An 18,408-nucleotide genomic window follows, 5' to 3' on the forward strand; every position below is an offset into this window, starting at 1 on the left:
TTATATTAACCCATCGAATGTTACAAAACTGTCTGTTTTAGGAAACTATTGCCATTATGGATATCAGTGTTTCTGATTAGAAAATTATTATTATTATTATTATTATTATTATTATTTGGACAAAGTCTAGATCAGTTGTTGTCATTTATATTAGTTGCACGAATTTGAAATACGAATCACTGTTTACGTTGTAAAAAGTGGAATTTGCAATTTTTAATTTTTTTTTGTTGTAACTCTACGCACCTTTTGTTTTTCGAAAACTTAAAATAAAAATATCAAGTGCATTTTCAGTTTTGCTTTTCTGGTTTAGGTGACAGTCCGGTCAAATAAGTACAACCATGACTTTAAATGACCGCGATAGAGAAGATGAAGGATCAATGTAGCCTGATGTGATTGCAAAGTGGAGCATTCTACAAACCTTTACCGAAAGCCAGGAGACTGGCAGTTTAATCTGCAGCCTGAAGCATATCAGTGAGGATTTGACTGCATTGGAGGTGGCAATTCATTGGCATGTATGCATTTCTCTTTAACCGGTGAGGGTGCCTACCTACTCTATCTATCATCATTCAAATGTTCACATTTCTTTGCTGCAAAATGATTAGGTGCCAGCAGTCAAGCCCATGCTAATCTTGCCCTGAGCATGATTGTCTTTGTAGAACGTCATCAGCAATGAAGAAATACAGGTAAGGTCATTCCAGGGCTGCCCTATTGTACCTTTGGGAATATCAATGCATGCAGTGACTTATCAGACCGATAGTCCTGCATTGTGGCCTAGACACTGGGAACATAATCAAGCGAATTTTGTATTGCACCATTAAGTTCCCGGTTGGCTTGTGCTATGTCAGTATTTACATTCAGCACTCTGTCTGCCTTATAAGCCACAGCATGTGTGGATATACCCCAAGCCAAAGGATTGTATGGCTGTGTATACTGCACCCCTAGAAAAAGACTAGCATATTTTCCACAGTACTTAAATGGTGTGCATATGCCATGTACATACTGTTGTCCAGAGCCAGAATGTTCCAAACATGTTCTACTACTCTACATATGAATGTGTCAGTTTGAGTCTGGCGGTACAATATTATTTTGGAAGTCATATTGCCCATGCACTGAATTTAGGTATCATGCAGCAACATTTTGTGTAAAATATCTGACTATATTTGACTATTTACGTAAACCTAACAAATTCATTTTATTACAAGTTCAGCAGCCGATGATGATAAGCCACACAGAAGTCACAATAGGCCTCCCTGAAGCCAACATCTGTGTTGGTCTGTGCTACATTAGAATTGCTTTTCTGTTTAGTGTCATTGGCCTTGTTGTGTTTGTATTAATGAAGGAATGTGAAAGGCTAACTTTGTCTGTAATGAAACAGTGGCTGTGTTCTGATCTGTTTGAATTCCTCTTTATAATGAATAAATACCAAGGGCAGCCCCTTCTCCTGGACCCACATCTTGGTAAGAGGATAATTCAATTGATAAAGGTTGAATTGGACAATAAATAATAGAAAATAAAAAAGTCATTCTGAAATACGGTAGTGAAACCTATTTGTACACAGATGTGAATTATAAAAGCCTTGGACAGCTGTTCCAGTATTGTTTTTAAAGTTAGTATGGCAGACTGCTTTTTTGAAGGACCTACATGTGCACACCTAATATTAACTTGTTACATGTTTAGGTAAACTATTCAGCATTCTGCAATATATAATGTAGGAAATCAGCAGGCGTCTAGCTTGGCTGTGTCACTGTGTTTGTCCTGATTATTCCTATCTGTTTTTTTTGTTTCCAGGATTTGTTCCTTGAAATAGTATGAGACAGAAGTCTTCACCAGCCCTGGCTCATTTAGGATTTAAATTTCTGTATATCATCTCAAAGGTCGTGACTCTAATAATCCCTTGTTAGACAATATTCTTAGTTCTTATGTGTTTTTAAATTAAAAGGTAAAACTATTGTTTGAAAGCCTTTCTTAAAAGTCTTTCTGGCATGAATTGCCTGACGGAGAAAAGCAGGTTTACTATGATTTTACTAATTCTGAAGCCCACAGCAAAATTACCCACAGACACCTTTTGAACTACAACAGATTCCAAAACTGAATCTCAATCTCAGTCAAATCCATGTAATAGCTGAGCAAAAACTGATAATAAGCAGAGTGGACTTTATCAGGAGTTCACCAATAATATGGCAAAATAACAGACACAATGGTAACACAACAAATATGCACCAAGCACAGTGCTCATTAACACAATGTCTACTTGATGTAAACAGTATGTATTGCAGTGTTCTATATGGTAGAATTGTTCTACTTTGTCTCCTTACTTGGTTGTAAGCCCTCTAATGTAATGTTTTTAAGTGGAGTGGGAAATAGCTGTATGAAATCTGTCAGTTTGTTTGTTTGTGGCCCATTCAGTACATGTCACACGACGAGTCTGTTTCTTTGGCAGGTGCGTTGTAGCAAATGTTTTCTGAGACTCTTTCCTCGTGAAGTTGCCGATTTACAGCCTGTGTTGGATCTCCTCTGCCTGCAAGATCTAAACGTCTGTGAGGTAAGCGTGTGAAACTTTTCATAAAGATTTTTCATTTCAGTATTATTAATTGTGGTTACTTTCTAAATACTAGCAATTCCACAGAGTGTGTCACATTGGCTCTGGCGCTCCTGCAGGTTAAGGAGGCAAATTTGTCAGGGAATGTTTCTCCTACCAACTTTACGTTGGCCCTTACAGCTTTGTTATGCCTGATGCAGTGGGTATTATTTCATCATTCATGGACACTACAGTGGGTTCAAAATTATAATACTGTAGTTGACTTTGTGGTTCCTCCAATTTGGTATCGACGGAATGGAGGTGGTTATAAACCCTTTTACACTGGCGCTCCTACACGGGTCACAGTTCCGCGTAGTGTGAAACCACGTACTTGGGTCGTACCCGGGTTGACAGCGACCCACATGTGGATGTGGGTCAACATGACCCCGGTTGAGCGAGGCCAAATGTGTGATGGCTGTTTGTAAGCCGATGAAGTGACAACTAGCCACGCCTGCGTGAAAGTTTCACTTCCACAAGGAACATTTCTGTTTAGCCATGTTTTTGTTGATTGAGACATACCAGGAGCCAGATTGCAGCAGGGATGAAGAAACATTTGCTCTAATCAACGTTTGGGCTGACGATTCAATCCAGAGAAGCTTGGGTGGAAGAATCTTTAACAAGCTGCTTCCAGGGCATGGCTACACGAGTTGTATATTTGCTTCAGTCACCCAGGTCGACCCTGCTTCTTCAAAAAGCAGTGTCAAATCACGTAGCCGACACGCATGACACTGGGTTGCGACCTGTGGATAGCATGCCAGGGTGAAAGGGGCTTATAGTTTGACACAGCTGTAATTACTAGGTCTAACCAGGAGAGGACAGGCTAGCATTGTAAATTGATGCAGCTTAAGCAATCATAGAAAATGATTCTTACCCGTTAACCACAAACATTTCCTTAGTTTCAATATCAACAAATTGAGTCATTATTAAGATATTCCCTCTACATCACTTGTTTAATATGTATATGTGTATTAGAAGGAACAAAATAGATCTGTTACCACCGTAAAAGTTTATGTAATTGCCGGGTCTCAAATAATCGCCTGTCTCCAATACGCTGGAAAATATTGTAAATAAAAGCCGGGCCTGTCATTCCAGTTGAAGCTAATGAGAAGCTTGAGCGTAGTGAACTGCTAATAAGTGACAGCGATGAAAGTGACTCACAGGATTAATAAATGATAACAGAAAACGTAATTTAAGGTAGGCCTATCTGTAATGCATATTTGTTTAATGCATTTATTACGTTTTTTTAAAATTGATAATTTAAGCGTGCTGAAAGTAGGCCAGATACAAACATCTTGCTGTATTATAACATGTTTTGTTGTATTAACAAAGTTTGAGATTAAACAATAAATTATTTTTGATAATGGTACTTTTATTCAATAGTAGTGGTGCTTTTATTCATTTTTAAAAACATTTTAGAATTTATTATTATTATGTTGTAAGCGTAGCCTACACACATGTGTTTTGATATCTGCATCTGTCTTTTATTAGATTTTATTATTGTTAATGGCTGATGTAATTATAAACGACGGTCTCAAATAATCGCCGGGTCTGCTGGCAAATATTGTAAATAAGCGGCGGAGGCGTTTAATTGAAGTTTTATGGTATATTATGTGTTTTTACACACCCATAAAAATTACGATAATGAAACTGCGTGTTGGGGCATAATTGTTCTCTTTTAAAAGGTGGAGTAACTCCCAGCTAATTTAATTTTAGTCACCCATAACATTGTTGCCTTGGGATTAATGAAACAAAAGACCAGTTGTTAGCATTGCTGATTCTAAGTTTTTATGAGTGTTAAATGCATGATCATGTGGCACGCAGATTCTCCATGGCTTGTGGATTAGCATTTAATGCCTGTAGCCCATGAATGGTTTTCAAAATGGGTCAAGCAGTTCCGAAGATATAGCCCTTAATATCTTAGCCAGTAATGCGTTGGTTTGATGAAGTATGTCTCCTGATTCTTACTGAGAGTGAATATAATAGTGGACCTATTTGAACGGCAACGGCCTCAAAACGTATTCTTTAGCACTGCTTTGCCAACTGCACTGCTGCTACCTAGTGTGAGATGAGGGAAATATATCTGACACCCTCTGTACAACAGATACCAATATTGCGACACCCAAGCGTTTATTGATTGCGGAGAGGGGTCCCTATATATTTCAAAAGCACATATATTTGTATCGTCCTTATGAGCTTGTCTCTGTGTCCGTCACGATAGTTTTTCATCCTTTAATATTAAGTCTTGGTTGCTCTCCCCAGGTTTGTTGTCCTCCCTGATGTCAAGCAGAAGATGCTGGCAGACTTCTGGCACTGGAACCTCTCCACTCTGTCTCAGGCTTCCTACTAGACCATGGAGGGGACGGCATGCTGCAGTCTCTGGTAACGCTGCAGCCTCAAACACTGCACCAGTGTGACAGCCACCAAACTAGCAGACTGAATACAATGGGGCCAACAGATGTATTTCTGCTTTTATACTGATTCTTTTACTCATATTTTATTTGTTAAGCATTGAGAACCATTTTGTTTTTCATTAGTCACCCTTGTCTTAAAGTTTTTCTGCGGTAGCATTTGCAGAGCAAACACTAGGGTGTGCCAGAGGAATATCTTTTACCTCAATTTGGCTACCATTTAAATCAGCTGATAATATCTAATGTGCATGACTTTCTTTTAATGCATACGCTGCATCATATAACTGAGCCGTAAACTTTCAGCTGAGTGATTCTCTTGCCCAGAGTAGTCTTCTGTTGTAAGCTACAGGTTCTGTAAACCCCACAATGTTTGATGCTTGGTTGCTTTGCTGAAGTGTTGGTAGCATCAATGCACAGCACATTTCTTTAAACACAGCACATCTGATTTGATCTATTTTATCCTCTTCAGTTTCTAAGACCAGGAATAGAATACTAGGGTAATAAACACATTGCTAAAATGTAAATAACTAATTTGTCATTTATAAAATTCTTTAAACCACAAGTTAAACATGATTTGTTTATAAATATCAACTATGTAATTTCTGTAGGTTGTACAAAGTAAGAGCAATAGAAATGTAAGGGTAAATAGAACATACAAAAGCCCATCAAAGTGCATTAGTATCACGGTGACAGATACAGTAAACGCATGTATTGCAAGTGGGTAAGTCAGACTTGCATTTTTGCATGTTAATCCAATTGACAAAACTTGCAAAATACATACTTTAGCACAAATTGCTGAGAGTATCAAATTGCAATATGCGTATTTATAGTACACACCATATGCTCTTATTTTGTATTTTAAGCAATATTTCTTGGAAATGTTGGAATCTACACCAAGGTATCCTTTTTTAAAGGGTTTTTTTTTTTTTTTGTGCCTGACAATTGGACTGTGCCCAAAAATTAGTATCCTGTAACCAAAGCATTTTTTTTTTTTTTTTTTTTTTTTTTGAGTGAAACTGTTGCCCAAGCTAACCGAAAGTACATATATTAGGTCACCAGAGCGTTTACCTGCTGCATGCTGAAACATGTTCTAACAATCCCATTATGCTCACTTTCCTGAAATTCCAGTGCTGGGATTGGCTTAGTTTAAAGGCACTTGTTTCTAGTGCAACAGGTGAACAATAAACAGGTTTTTATTTTAAATGCAGAAATCCACTTGGCTAGGTGATGTAATGACTATTTAAAAACTTGAAATTTTGGGAACACCCCTTGACATGATAGACCCACTCCATACTTGCTACTTACATTTCAGATCCCTGTGTCAATTTTCACTTGATGGAATTTCTCTCTCAAGCACAGTGCTGTATTATCACAGTAGGACAGCCAATGTTTTAAGGCCACCTCAAAATTAGGGCTGCTTTTTTGTCCCATCTGACTTAAATATTTAGGCTACCATCATGTTCAAAGCATATCAAGCCATTTTTTTTAATTACCTTACTGATAAGAACAACATACTACCAAACCCTTTGTAAATGTGAACACATGTTGTCACTTATTTGCAAAAACGTAACCCCCCCCCCCCCCCCCCCCCCCCCCCCCCGCTATCTCTAGAGTTTGTGCATTTTTGACTACTGAGTAACACAGTAACCAGCTGAAAAAGGGATCAGTTATTTGGGTAAAGCAAATCTGTTCTTTAATATACAGCTATGGCCAAAAGTTTGGCATCACCTAATATAATGAACACATTTTTCCTTCATAAAGTCGTATGAACCCTGCTGAATAATGTTATGTTGTATTGAATTATATACCACTTTGTAGTGTTCTATATACTTAACGAAAAAAAAAGACATTTAAAAATCGAACATGAAATACTGTACTACTATTATGGCATCTGGTTGACTTTGGCAATATCATATTGTAGTTTCTATGATTAGATGATGTTAAATAAAAGATCAAAATTACGTTCATATAAAGCTAAACTTTTGGACATAGCTGTAGGTCCCGAGGGATTGATGTTTCAAAATGAACAAGCTATTGGCAGGAAAATGCCATTTCGCAATCATTTCGTAGCAGAGCTTCTAATTATGCAACTGCGTGTGTGAGTTGCATTGCGTATCATGCTGAAACTTGCATGCTGCGCTTTTGAGTTTGATCTTCTATGTGTTTTACATGTTACCTACAGGCAAAATATTTCAAAAAGTCAACGTTGAACAGGTGTCTGAAGTTTTCTTGGCCTCTACAGGATTTAATGCTAACTGCATTTTCAGTTATCCTAAAAAATAACGATAATTACTTCTATGGATTTGGGTCCTGGCATTGTACGTTGTTCAGACAGTCTGTGATAGCCACCTGTATAATGTACATCCCTGAGTTTTTGTTTAAACCACTTCCCTTTTTCCTCCCAGCTGTTTACATGCTGTAGGTTATTAGAAGTCTCCAAGTCTTGCGCGAGTTACTTTCTGTGAAATATGGCAAGTTTTGAACCTACGTTTAGGGGTTCTTTAGGACTACGCATTCAAACTTTGAGAAAAGAGTACAGCCAATTATAGGAAGTCAAGTTACTCTGATTAAGAAAATTTTGAAGTTTGTCAACTTATTTTGTTATAGTATGAACTTGAGGACTAATGTTGATAAAAGTAGTCTGACGGCTTTTTGGAATAATGTGTTTCCTTGACACTTGTATTGCCCGTCCCATTTGCAATTTGCCAAGCTGCATTTGATTTGGCAATCTGTTTTTCAGGTTACTGGTGCTCTTACAAAGCAGGGAAGTTGTTTTGCAGTCCTGCCATTTCAAAACAAGCCCTCTGGTCAAAGTAAACTGTGGACTAGCCAGAGTTTGCGGTGTGATAGCTGTAGAAATAGCTTTGTTTATAAACCGTGATCAGTTTTTTAAAAAAAAATCCTTGAAGGCATAAAATCCAGTTTTAATCTCTAGGCATAATGGATTAAAAATAGGAAGAATAAACCTTGACACAGTTACTGTTGTGTGGTCATTTTAGGATAATAAGAGCCCCTGTTTCCAAAGTTCACTGGATTGTGCCCACTTACAAGATTTTTGATTAATTTTTCTAGTCTAATCAAAGCTTATTTTGAATTTGGGATTTAGAGCCATGGTGGGAAATGTTTGTTGCTGACATGCTTCATTTACTACCAATGCACTTGGCTCATTAAAATATTTTGCGTGCGTTTGGATAAGGGGAAAATATCTATAGAGATCCCAAGATATTAAGCCAGTCCTCAGGGTTAGTAATGCATTGAAACGATGCCCTAATGTCTGCTTTTTGGTTTATACAGAATGATCCCTGCTGTACTGCTGCAAGAGTCTTGTATTCCTATTGTATTATTATAACACAGAGCAGAATGACTGGATCAGTTATATATGTCTTCACTTGCACACATCAGGTAACAGTTTTCGCCCCTAGCAGACCTCGGAACACCTGAAAGAAAGACGAATTTGAGCTTTATATACACAATGTAGTTTATTAATGGTGTTGCCGCAGGACATGCAGGGGCTTGCAGGGTTTGGTGTGGTCTTGTGCACCTGCTAAGTTTTCATGTGTAACAGCAGGTTATCCGTGAGCAGGTAGCATTAACTGCAGAATCGTGATTTGACTACATCTCTCTTTACCGGATACACCTGATAATGAGCAGTCGTGATTAAATTACCCTCACCCTTTTTTTTCCTTATTGTACAATTGGGCAGGTACAATACTAAGAGCCGTTGCTAGGAAGTGTTAAAGTAAATACAGTCGTCTATTTATTTTGGTTCATGGTTTGCATGTCTAGTCTAAAAGCTGAAAAACAAGTTTGATGCTTGACGTTACACTAGTGTAATCCGTAGCAGCGCCCATATTTATAGGTCTTTCAATTATTATTATTTTTTTTTAAGCAGCCCTGTTATTACATGATTATAACCTTCATCAGCTGAAGTAAACTCAATTACATACATTTACATTTTTAGGTAAAATGTTATAAATTGCTTAAGTTCAACAAAGTTCTAGGTATATATTCTAATAGGATAAGGTGAATATGTGAAATATGTGAAAAATCCATGAGCTGTCGGGATTAGAAAGGTCTCCTCTTCTGGAGAGAAAAGTGGAAACAGAGGTAAAGAACATTCTATTCATTTTCTGAATTTGAACAGACCTATAAGATGAACTTTCTTTAAATCAGTTCCCCACCTGATGAAGAGACCTTTTTTTGGTCTTAAAAGCTTGTGTATTTTGTGTACGGTGCACATTCAGTTGATCATATTAAAGTAAATAAACCATTATACTTCTCATATATGGACCAGCATGGCTTATCAAGGCCTTTTATTATTTCTTATTATCTGGCATTATACCTTGTACTTGTATGTGTGTGTGTATAGTACCAAAAGAGATATTAAAAGTATTTTATAAAATGGGTCCTAAACATTCCAAGACTATCCTTCTGCGAAACGGCTAGCACTTCAATACACATCATCTCACTTATTGGCTTCGCTAATATAATACACTAATAAGCTTGCGTCTGTAGATTTGTAGAGCCCTGTAATTAAATGTTGGATGACAATCCCTGAAGTGCTGCAGGGTAAGACACTCCTACCTGTGGCGTGACAGAGACACTCAGTCCTCAGTAGCCCAGGGCATCAAAACTTGCAAGAATATGATTTCATTGAGTGTTTTTTATTTTTTTATTTTTTATTTATAGTTGCTATAAACAAAAGGAAATGCTGTGCAATAATCTTACAGAAACTAATGCGGTCAGGAGTTGGCGTGTTCTGCTTTTGAGTGTTTTTTTTTTTTTTTTTTATGAAGGGAACCTGTGGTTTAATCAAAAGAAAGCCTGAGGCAGTAACTGGGATGCTTGCAAAAATGTCTCCTTAGCGACTTCATATTTTCTGCTGTGACTTTAAGATTGTTTGGAACGTGTTTGGCCTTTTGGGATCTTTTCCCTTAATTATTACTTTTTTTTTTTTTTTTCTTCAAGATTCATACTTTGTTTGATTTGTCAGGGAGTCGCACACTGTCCTAGAATTGCACTGATTTTTCACAGGGTAGTGAGTGCACTGTATATAGCTATATATATATATATATATATATATATTAGTATGAACTTTAGGCATATGATGTTGGCATACCTTTTCTGAAATATGGTCTTTTGGTTAGAGGGAAATGACTGGTAGGGGCCGTCACTAAGGACCCAAGGCCCTTCACGAGAAGCCGTCATTGGTTTATGGAGCGGGTCTATGATGTGAGTGCGGGATAACATTGTATGTGTGGTGTTAGATCTTTGGAAAATGATATGGTATGTCCATTTAGAAAATGTTTTGGTTTTTCTATCATTTTAAATTATTACCAGTAATACCTGTAACTAGATAATGTTTCTGAGGAAGGTGTTCTCATAATACCTTTTTTTATTTTTGTAGATCTTTCCTATTTATTGACATTTAACCATAGGAATATTTTATAAATATAAAATAAAATTAGAACAATCCTTAAGAATATACTAGAGCCACTTTATTTTGTCTGGGAAACAGCAAGCAGTTTTTGGAGTTGGTTCAAGTCCGTGTAACCAAGGACTTAGAATCAGGCCCTGAAAGTTCCATTGGTGTTGATGCAAAGACTAATACAATTTCTGCAATGACCAAATATAACCACAGGGGGTGCTCTGTCAAAGAGGGCACTGTGAAAGTCGGTACATGTCACTATACTTGTGTTTTCCCTTTAGTAGTGTTCAACAATACCTTCATAAAATATACTGTACTCTTATTATTAATATACATAGCTAAACAATACTGTGCTCTGTGGATAAGGTACTAATTTGGTTCATTCATGTTTAGGCCATATTGACAATACATTGTACAAGTACTGTATTTTACTTTATAAGGGGTCAAAGTGCGAAATAAAGGGAGACACTGTATGAAAATACTTTATTTTCTTAACATTTTTCAGGAGTCCTGATTTGTAATTCCTTTTGGTGTTTTGCAAAGCGTTTATTAACCTACAAAGCGCTATAGAAGTGACTTGTTGTTTTTAAAATGTTAATGTCAAAGAATGTTGTCATTTGAAAGAAAGCTTAATTCTTCAAAGGACTCTGGTTTGGGTCAAATGACTGGTTTCTCTGCCCTTTGAGAAAACCCTTGGCAGAGCTTGGGGCTCCTAACCCTGAAACCAGTTTTTATTATTATTAATTGGTCATTTAGGAGATGCTTTTATCCAAAGCGCTTTACAGAGACTAGGTGAACTATGCATCAACAACTACTGCTGCAGAGTCACTTACAATAGGACCTTGGTTTTACATCTCATCCGAAGGATGGAGCACAAGGATGTTAAGTGACTTGTTTTGGCCAGTGCTAGTACTTGATTGTTCTTACACTTTATACCTTAGAATTCTGGATAAAACTGAATAATAATGTGTAAAAAAAATTAAGAACATTTCTAGTTTTCAGTTTGTTTTTTCTTAAACAATAAAACTTACAGTTATCCAAGATATATTATATGCCACATCTGGTCTGAATTTATTTGTACTTTTTTATTTAATAATTTAAGGTTCATTGTTTACTCAGAAATGTCATTAAATCACAAAGCTTTTTTTATGATAATACTCAAAGCTTACGCATGACTTAAAAACAAGGTCTGCTCCAATTGTCCTGGGGCTTTAAAGTTCAACAACCGTTTATAGTGTCTCTCTCTCTTTAAGAATACCTCAGTGCACTTTTACAAACACCATATTATTTCTAATGGTTTCTAAAGAGTTAATAGCTTCAGATTAAGTTTCCTTCCAGACTATGTTTGAGTGGATTTTGTGGCAATGACTTATATTGTTTTTTTTTTTTTTCCAGGTGCTTTGAATTCAGGAGCTGCTGTTCATTTCTAGTTCCCTGCCATAGACATGTGTAGTTACTTTTGATTAGTAAGTGACAGTGCCATCTAGTGCACAGTAGTGTATTGCCAGCAAAACTAAAGGAGAGTTGTTTATAAAGATCAGTAGGTGGTCCTGGCAGGGAACTAGAAGAAAAGAGTAGCACCTATGCTCCAGGTAAATGCACCTTAACACAAAACTATAGTATTGAGGCACTGCAATAAGAACCATGCATAATATTCCACAACATAAGGTATACGGGCAGTTAATTAAAAAGAAAAAGGAAATTACATTTGAAGCAGATTACTCTTTAAGTATAGCGTTAAGAATCGATAAAGCAGATTGTGCTATTGTAAAAATATAAACAATTTTGAAATAGGCCCTTGAAAGCTTGCCTAGACTTGAGTGCCGGGATAAGATTACAAGCAGGACCTACAAAGAGAACATGGGAGTCTGAGTTGCCAAACCAAGATTCCCTCAAACTGTTTATTTCTCAGTGCCTAATTAGTGTGTTGCTGTATTTGATGGAAGACTGAATGTCTCTAGCCATAGGCTTCACCTGTGAGGTTTCTAGATGGGACTTTTTGGGGTGACTAATATTCCAGACCATCCACATCAACAAAGAGGCAGTGTTCATTCTTAAAAGTGACTTGCATAATAGTTTACTCCAATTGATCTATTTGCATTACAAATAAACATTTAGTGTGTTGGCAAGCTGCGAAATTTGAAAATGACTCCAGATTGTTACCACAAGTTTCAGTGTTCAAGGCTGTAAAATGTAATCTCAGTAAAAGCCTGATTATCAGACATTACCTTGGCAGTTGACCTTGCTGGTATGGTAGTTTTTACAAAGCAGATGACATTGTTCTTATGGGGAAACTTCACAGTGTGCAATGTGGTGTGCTGATTAAACAATGTCTACCAATTTTCATTCATTGATTGGCTGCTGTTGTTTGACCTGCCAGATTGAGACCTACTGTCATTACTTTTGAGCGCCCAATCCACTGTAATACGTAAAGCAATAGCAGAAATAATAATTTTACAGTTCTCTTTTACCAGGTCAGTTGTTCAAGCATGGAAAAAAAGGATGATTTCTTGCCTTACGGAAAGTCAAACAGTGTATTATAGCAGTACTACCTTTTTTTATTTTAAACACATCCACAACCAACACTGCAGTGTATTAAAACTTTAACCACTCAGGGTAATTTTTGTATTCATACAGTATAATACTGATAAATATGTTTTAGATGATTCCATGAACTGTCATTATCAACAGGTATGCCAGGTAAGTCAAACGTTTGACTAAAACAGTAGTGTCTTTCTAGCATACTACCTCTACCTAACCAACAGCTAACAGCTCAAGGCCTTATATACAGCACAGTCAGCCATGTTGCAATATGTGTTACATGTTCCAGAGTTCCTTCCTGATTCAGTGTCCTCATAGGTTCGTGTGCATGATTTTGTTCTTGCTTCTCTGCATAGCACCCATTGCGCTCTGGTGCCTTGATAACTGCAAGCTGTTTGAGACTAGCCAAACCATCCACCCCAAGCTGGTGGTGAAGCTTGTTCAGCGGCTGGGACTCCCCTTCCTGAAGCCAAAGGTCGCCAAGTGGTGGTGGGTAAGGATTTCTCATAAAGTGTGCCCGTCAATCAGGACAGCACCCAGGGAAAGGATGCTGTGGAGAAACCTATACCACAGCAAAGAAGGCATATTTCATACAGCAGCACTCCTGTGTTTTAATGTTTATTTTTCTAGGTTAACACCTGATAAAGTCAACATTGCTTATCACAATTTTCTTCAGTTCCTTTGAAGTGATCTTAAAAGGGTTTGTCAGTATATAAACTGCCGCTCTTAATTGTATATATGCATGAAGTATTCAATATACCACCTACAATAATAATTCAAACAGAATAATTCTAGCTATTATATTCTATTAATCTCTTTACTTTTAAGACAAAAAAATGCCAGGGAGGGGCCTCTGAATGATTTTAAGGTAATTTTTTCAGATTGACTGAATAGGCCGGAAGGTCTCCTTGTAGTGAAGGTGGGTGTTAAATACTTAAGGACAAGGTGACATGCCCACCTCCATGACTGCGAGAAAAAAAGATGTTATCGGCCAGCTCACGAGATAATAGTGAGACTCCCTAATGAGTTTACATTACAAGGAGAGGATAATGCGTTAAGTACCAGGAGTTTAAGGTATAGGGACTTAATGCAGCTTTGAATGTGTGTATTGGGGAGAGAATACAGGAGGAGGGGGGAACATTCCTTCACATTGTGTTTGATTGTGGTTGGTGTTGAAACAATCACAGTGTCAGGACTGTTAGGCTGGGACGTTTCTGACATTGCCATTATATTTTCTGAATGAACAGTCACAAAAATTGAACCTTCTTTTTTTAAAACAAAGTAAAAATTCCAAAATGGGGAACCTGGAAACCTCTTACGAAAAGTAAATAACTGTTTCATTACTCAAAACTGACTCTAAAAGAACACTCTTTAATTAATTAGAACAAACATGAGGTGATAAAGCTTGTTACGGTTAATGTATTTAGGTTCTGGAGCTGTTCCATGTTATAATGGCTGGTGTTGCTAAATGTGTTGCTTCACTAGTTTGCTGTATAATGATATGGTTAACTTCCCCACTCTGATTTTTTTGGATGATGTACAGGATTGTATGTAAGTTACATATTAGAATTCAGCCTCATTGTGTCCATTGGAGGAGACTGAGGCATAAACAGTTACTCTTAGACAGTTTCTTTTAATGCAGTGTCATTCAACACCATGTTAGTATTAAACTGTGGTTTAGACCAAATTACTAGCATTTAACCCTGGCTTTTTCACTCAATATCCCTGAAAATATAGCAGCTAGGAAATTGCGATTCTAGGGATTATAGTATTATGGACTAATTGACCAACTCTGATAATTCCGCTTTGTTGTGAAATTCTGGAACATCTGGTCTGGATTTCCTGACTTGTCACAAAGTGACTCATAATTAATTCTATTGGAATATACAGTAGGAGTCCTACTGGCACTTACAATGGTGCAGGGTGGGTTTGAAGCTAAACTTTTGATTTCCAGCCATAGTTTAAAATAAATAATGCCATTTTGAAAAGTTGCTCAAGTCTCTGTTGACAAAACAATGCAGGGCCACGCCTGTGGTGCTGTTCCACAGGCGTGTGAAACCATGTATTCAGCCTGGGCCCAGTCTGGGCCAGTCTCACTATTTGACCTAACTGTGTAGCCAAATGGAAACAAGCCAGCATTCTTTAGTAATAAAATATTCAAGTAGGCACATATTGATATAAGACTTTTTAGGGTCTAAGTAAATGCTCTAAATAGTGGTCGATCTTATCAATACATGTATAAACCTTTTTGTGGACCTCATTACAATTAGGGGTCATTTGGTCACCTCCTAATCTAGAGATAAAGAACAGCAGTATCTAGATATGAGACAACGAGGGTACCCTGGGGTACGTTGTACCCCAGTTTCTCTTATATTATTTTACGTCATGAGAGCTTTCCTCATTGGTTCTACAATGAGGTGCGGGTGAATTCTCGCAGGTGAAACATTAACTTAATACAACAGGCCAGACACATCAACAAAAAATAAAGGAAAAAGAGCAGAAGAAAAGTTAAGTGAAGATACACAGGCTTAGCAGCCTAGCTTGTATTAAGGCAGTTATCTTCACTGTCAATGTGGCATCATAAATATATATATATATGTATACCTCCAATGTTTTGATTCAAACACATGCTCCATTGAGAAAGATATGTACAACAAATTGAAACGCTGAGCAGCTGACTCTTTCACCTTTGATCTATAAACACTTAATATTTCATTATATGATATGTGTACTTATATAAGCTGATAATCATAAGTGAATTGCATTCAAAAATTAAATTTTTAAATGAAAATGTAAATCTTGTCAATTTCAATGAAATGGTCACCCAAAGCAAGGGGATTTCAGTCTGAAGCCCAAGTCAGTTGAAAGTCTGAAATGTGTATAACACGGTGTTAGAACACTGGCCTAAGTATACAAGTGTCTTTGTTAGATGTTCTCTGAGTTAACTAGCATGTTATCTAATTAACCTTTTGTCACCAATTATTGTTAACAGGTGAGGGTCCATGATTACTATAAATATAGGTACCATAGGCACAAGTTTGTCATTCCTGAATGTAAGGGAGCAGAAAGTGGCAAAATACGCTCAGTTAAGCAAAGAATTTTTTTTCTTTAATTACTTTAAGAAATGAAGGGCAATCTAAGACAAATCGCAAGAACTTTGCAAGTGTCTGTAACTGCTGTGGCCAAGACCATCAAACGATTTGAAGAAACTGGCACTCATGACGACCAAATAAGGTCAGGCAGGCCAAAGGTGACCTCAGAATAAGAGACAAGTTCATTCGAGTCACAAGTCTGCGAAACCGGCGATTAACTGCCCCTGAAATACAAGCTCAGCTAAATGCTACTAGAAGTACAGATGTTTCAACATCAACTGTTCAGAGGGCATTGCGTGAAGCTGGCCTAACTGGAAGAATTGCTGCAAAGAAACCATCGTTAACAGTGCAGAATAAGAGGAAGAGACATGCCTGGGCCAAAAAACACAGAAACTGGACGTTTGAGGAGTGGAAGTCTGTCTTATGGACCGATGAGTCAAAATTTGAAATATTTGGGTCCAACCGCCGAGCCCTTCATTCTTCAGCAAGATAATGATCCGAAACACCTCAAAGTTGTGCAAGAACTGTCTGGCGAAGAAGGAAAGTGAAGGACAACTCAATCTAATGACCTGACCTGCCCAGTCTCCAGACCTCAATCCCATAGAACTTGTATGAGATGAATTAGACAGACGAGTCAAAGCAAAGATGGAGGACCACCAGATCAAGACCCTGTCATGGCCAGCCCAATCTCCAGACCTGAACCCCATTGAAAACGTCTGGAATGTGATCAAGAGGAAGATGGATGGTCACAAGTCATCAAACAAAGCCGAGCTGCTTGAATTTTTGCGCCAGGAGTGGCATAAAGTCACCCAACATCAATATGAAAAACTGGTGGAGAGCATGCCAAGACGCATGAAAGCTGTGCTTGAAAATCAGGGTTATTCCACCAAATATTGATTTCTGAACTTTTCCTAAGTTAAAACATTAGTATTGTGTTGTTTAAAAATGAATCTGAACTTATTTTCTTTGCATTATCTGATTATAAAAAAAAAAAAAAAAGAAATAGAAAGGATTTATGTTTAACAACTGAAAAGAATATGCGTGTGTCCTCATCAGGTTAACATTGTAATAGTAATAAAAAATACAATATTTTAACAGAACACATTTCTGAACGATGGTTGTTCAATACTGTTTACATTTTATGTCCAAAAGCAAAGAATTTGAATTAGTCTCACAAACTCTGACTAATGTAACTGTTTGTACTAAATTCAGTTTATTTTTCTATAATATTGCCATGTAATTCAAATACAACATGCCTTGAAACAAAAGGTAATTGGTAGATTTAATAGATTAAGACAAAAACAAAAAAACGTGTTGCCTTTTTAATTAAAAAAAAAAAAAAAAAAAAAAAAAAAGTGAATACTTGGCCTACTTAAGGCTGGTTCACACTGGGCATACGACTCAGACTGATGCTACCAACGCATCACCTTGTGTTCAAATCCTAGACAGACGAGTTGGTAGATGTGGATTTCAAATTGTCAGTGTCATGTTGGTGGTGTTACTCGTGTTCAACCAATCACATGCCTTTCTCTTTCCTTTAGAATTTTAAGTAAAATACAATTTACAGTTTTATTATTTCAAATAAATTATACTGGTGTAGAGGTAGCGGAAAATGTCTAAAGAACTATAATAATAATAATAATAATAATAATAATAATTAAGCATGGTACCATAAACAAATAAATAATCAGAATGAAAACAACTAACCTGCATAGTGTGTTTACTGAAAGTGGGATGGTTAAAAAAAAAAAAAAAAAAGGCACTGCGGTTATACAGCTTATAAGTTAAATGCGGCTGTGTGCAAGACTCCCCTAACCTACAGAAGAATGTTGTCTTTTTTAAACCAACCAGAATGAACTAACGCAGGGAGAAGATCGCTCAGCGTGAACTGTACCCAGCATCCGTTCGTAGCGTCTGTCTGATCGTATGCCCAGTGTGAACTCGCCTTTATGGTTCGTCTTATCCAACGCATAACGTAGGCTTGACGTGTGTGTCCCAGCAACGCAAACCTACTGTACTAGCACTAGAAGCAGCACATACACTCGGGAGACTTAAAACTGGGTACTAATTCGATGCATCGATTCACCAATATATAATCGAAACTCTGTAAAAATTTAAGGACTAATCGATGCATCGATTAATTGTTGCAGTCATATTTAATTTTAATGCTGCTTAATAAAAGCTACAGTAATGCAACATAGCTTTCCTAAATACAATACATTTAGTGTGAATTGATGACAGCATTTTGATAAAGCTTTTGGGAGAAACTTGTGAGCAACACGGAATACAAGTTTCAGCGGGATAGCCTGCTTAATGATTTTGTTTACATTTTTAAAAACAGTTTAGCTTTTTTTTTTATTT

At 37.1% G+C, this 18,408-nt stretch overlaps 1 protein-coding gene across 2 annotated transcripts in view; it reads left to right on the forward strand.

Annotated features, from left to right (window-relative positions):
- LOC121295677 (tubulin-specific chaperone D-like) overlaps positions 1-18,408 on the forward strand; it is a 98,827-nt gene that overhangs the window by 103 nt on the left and 80,316 nt on the right. For both annotated transcript variants that reach the window (XM_041220636.1, XM_041220637.1), the window contains exons 2-5: positions 311-533; positions 1,789-1,874; positions 2,441-2,542; positions 4,838-4,957. The gene's annotated coding sequence lies outside the window, so the exon portion shown is untranslated. The remainder of the gene's footprint in view (positions 1-310; positions 534-1,788; positions 1,875-2,440; positions 2,543-4,837; positions 4,958-18,408) is intronic.

This window comes from Polyodon spathula, chromosome 20 (genome assembly GCF_017654505.1).
Source record: "Polyodon spathula isolate WHYD16114869_AA chromosome 20, ASM1765450v1, whole genome shotgun sequence".
NCBI lineage: Eukaryota > Metazoa > Chordata > Actinopteri > Acipenseriformes > Polyodontidae > Polyodon > Polyodon spathula.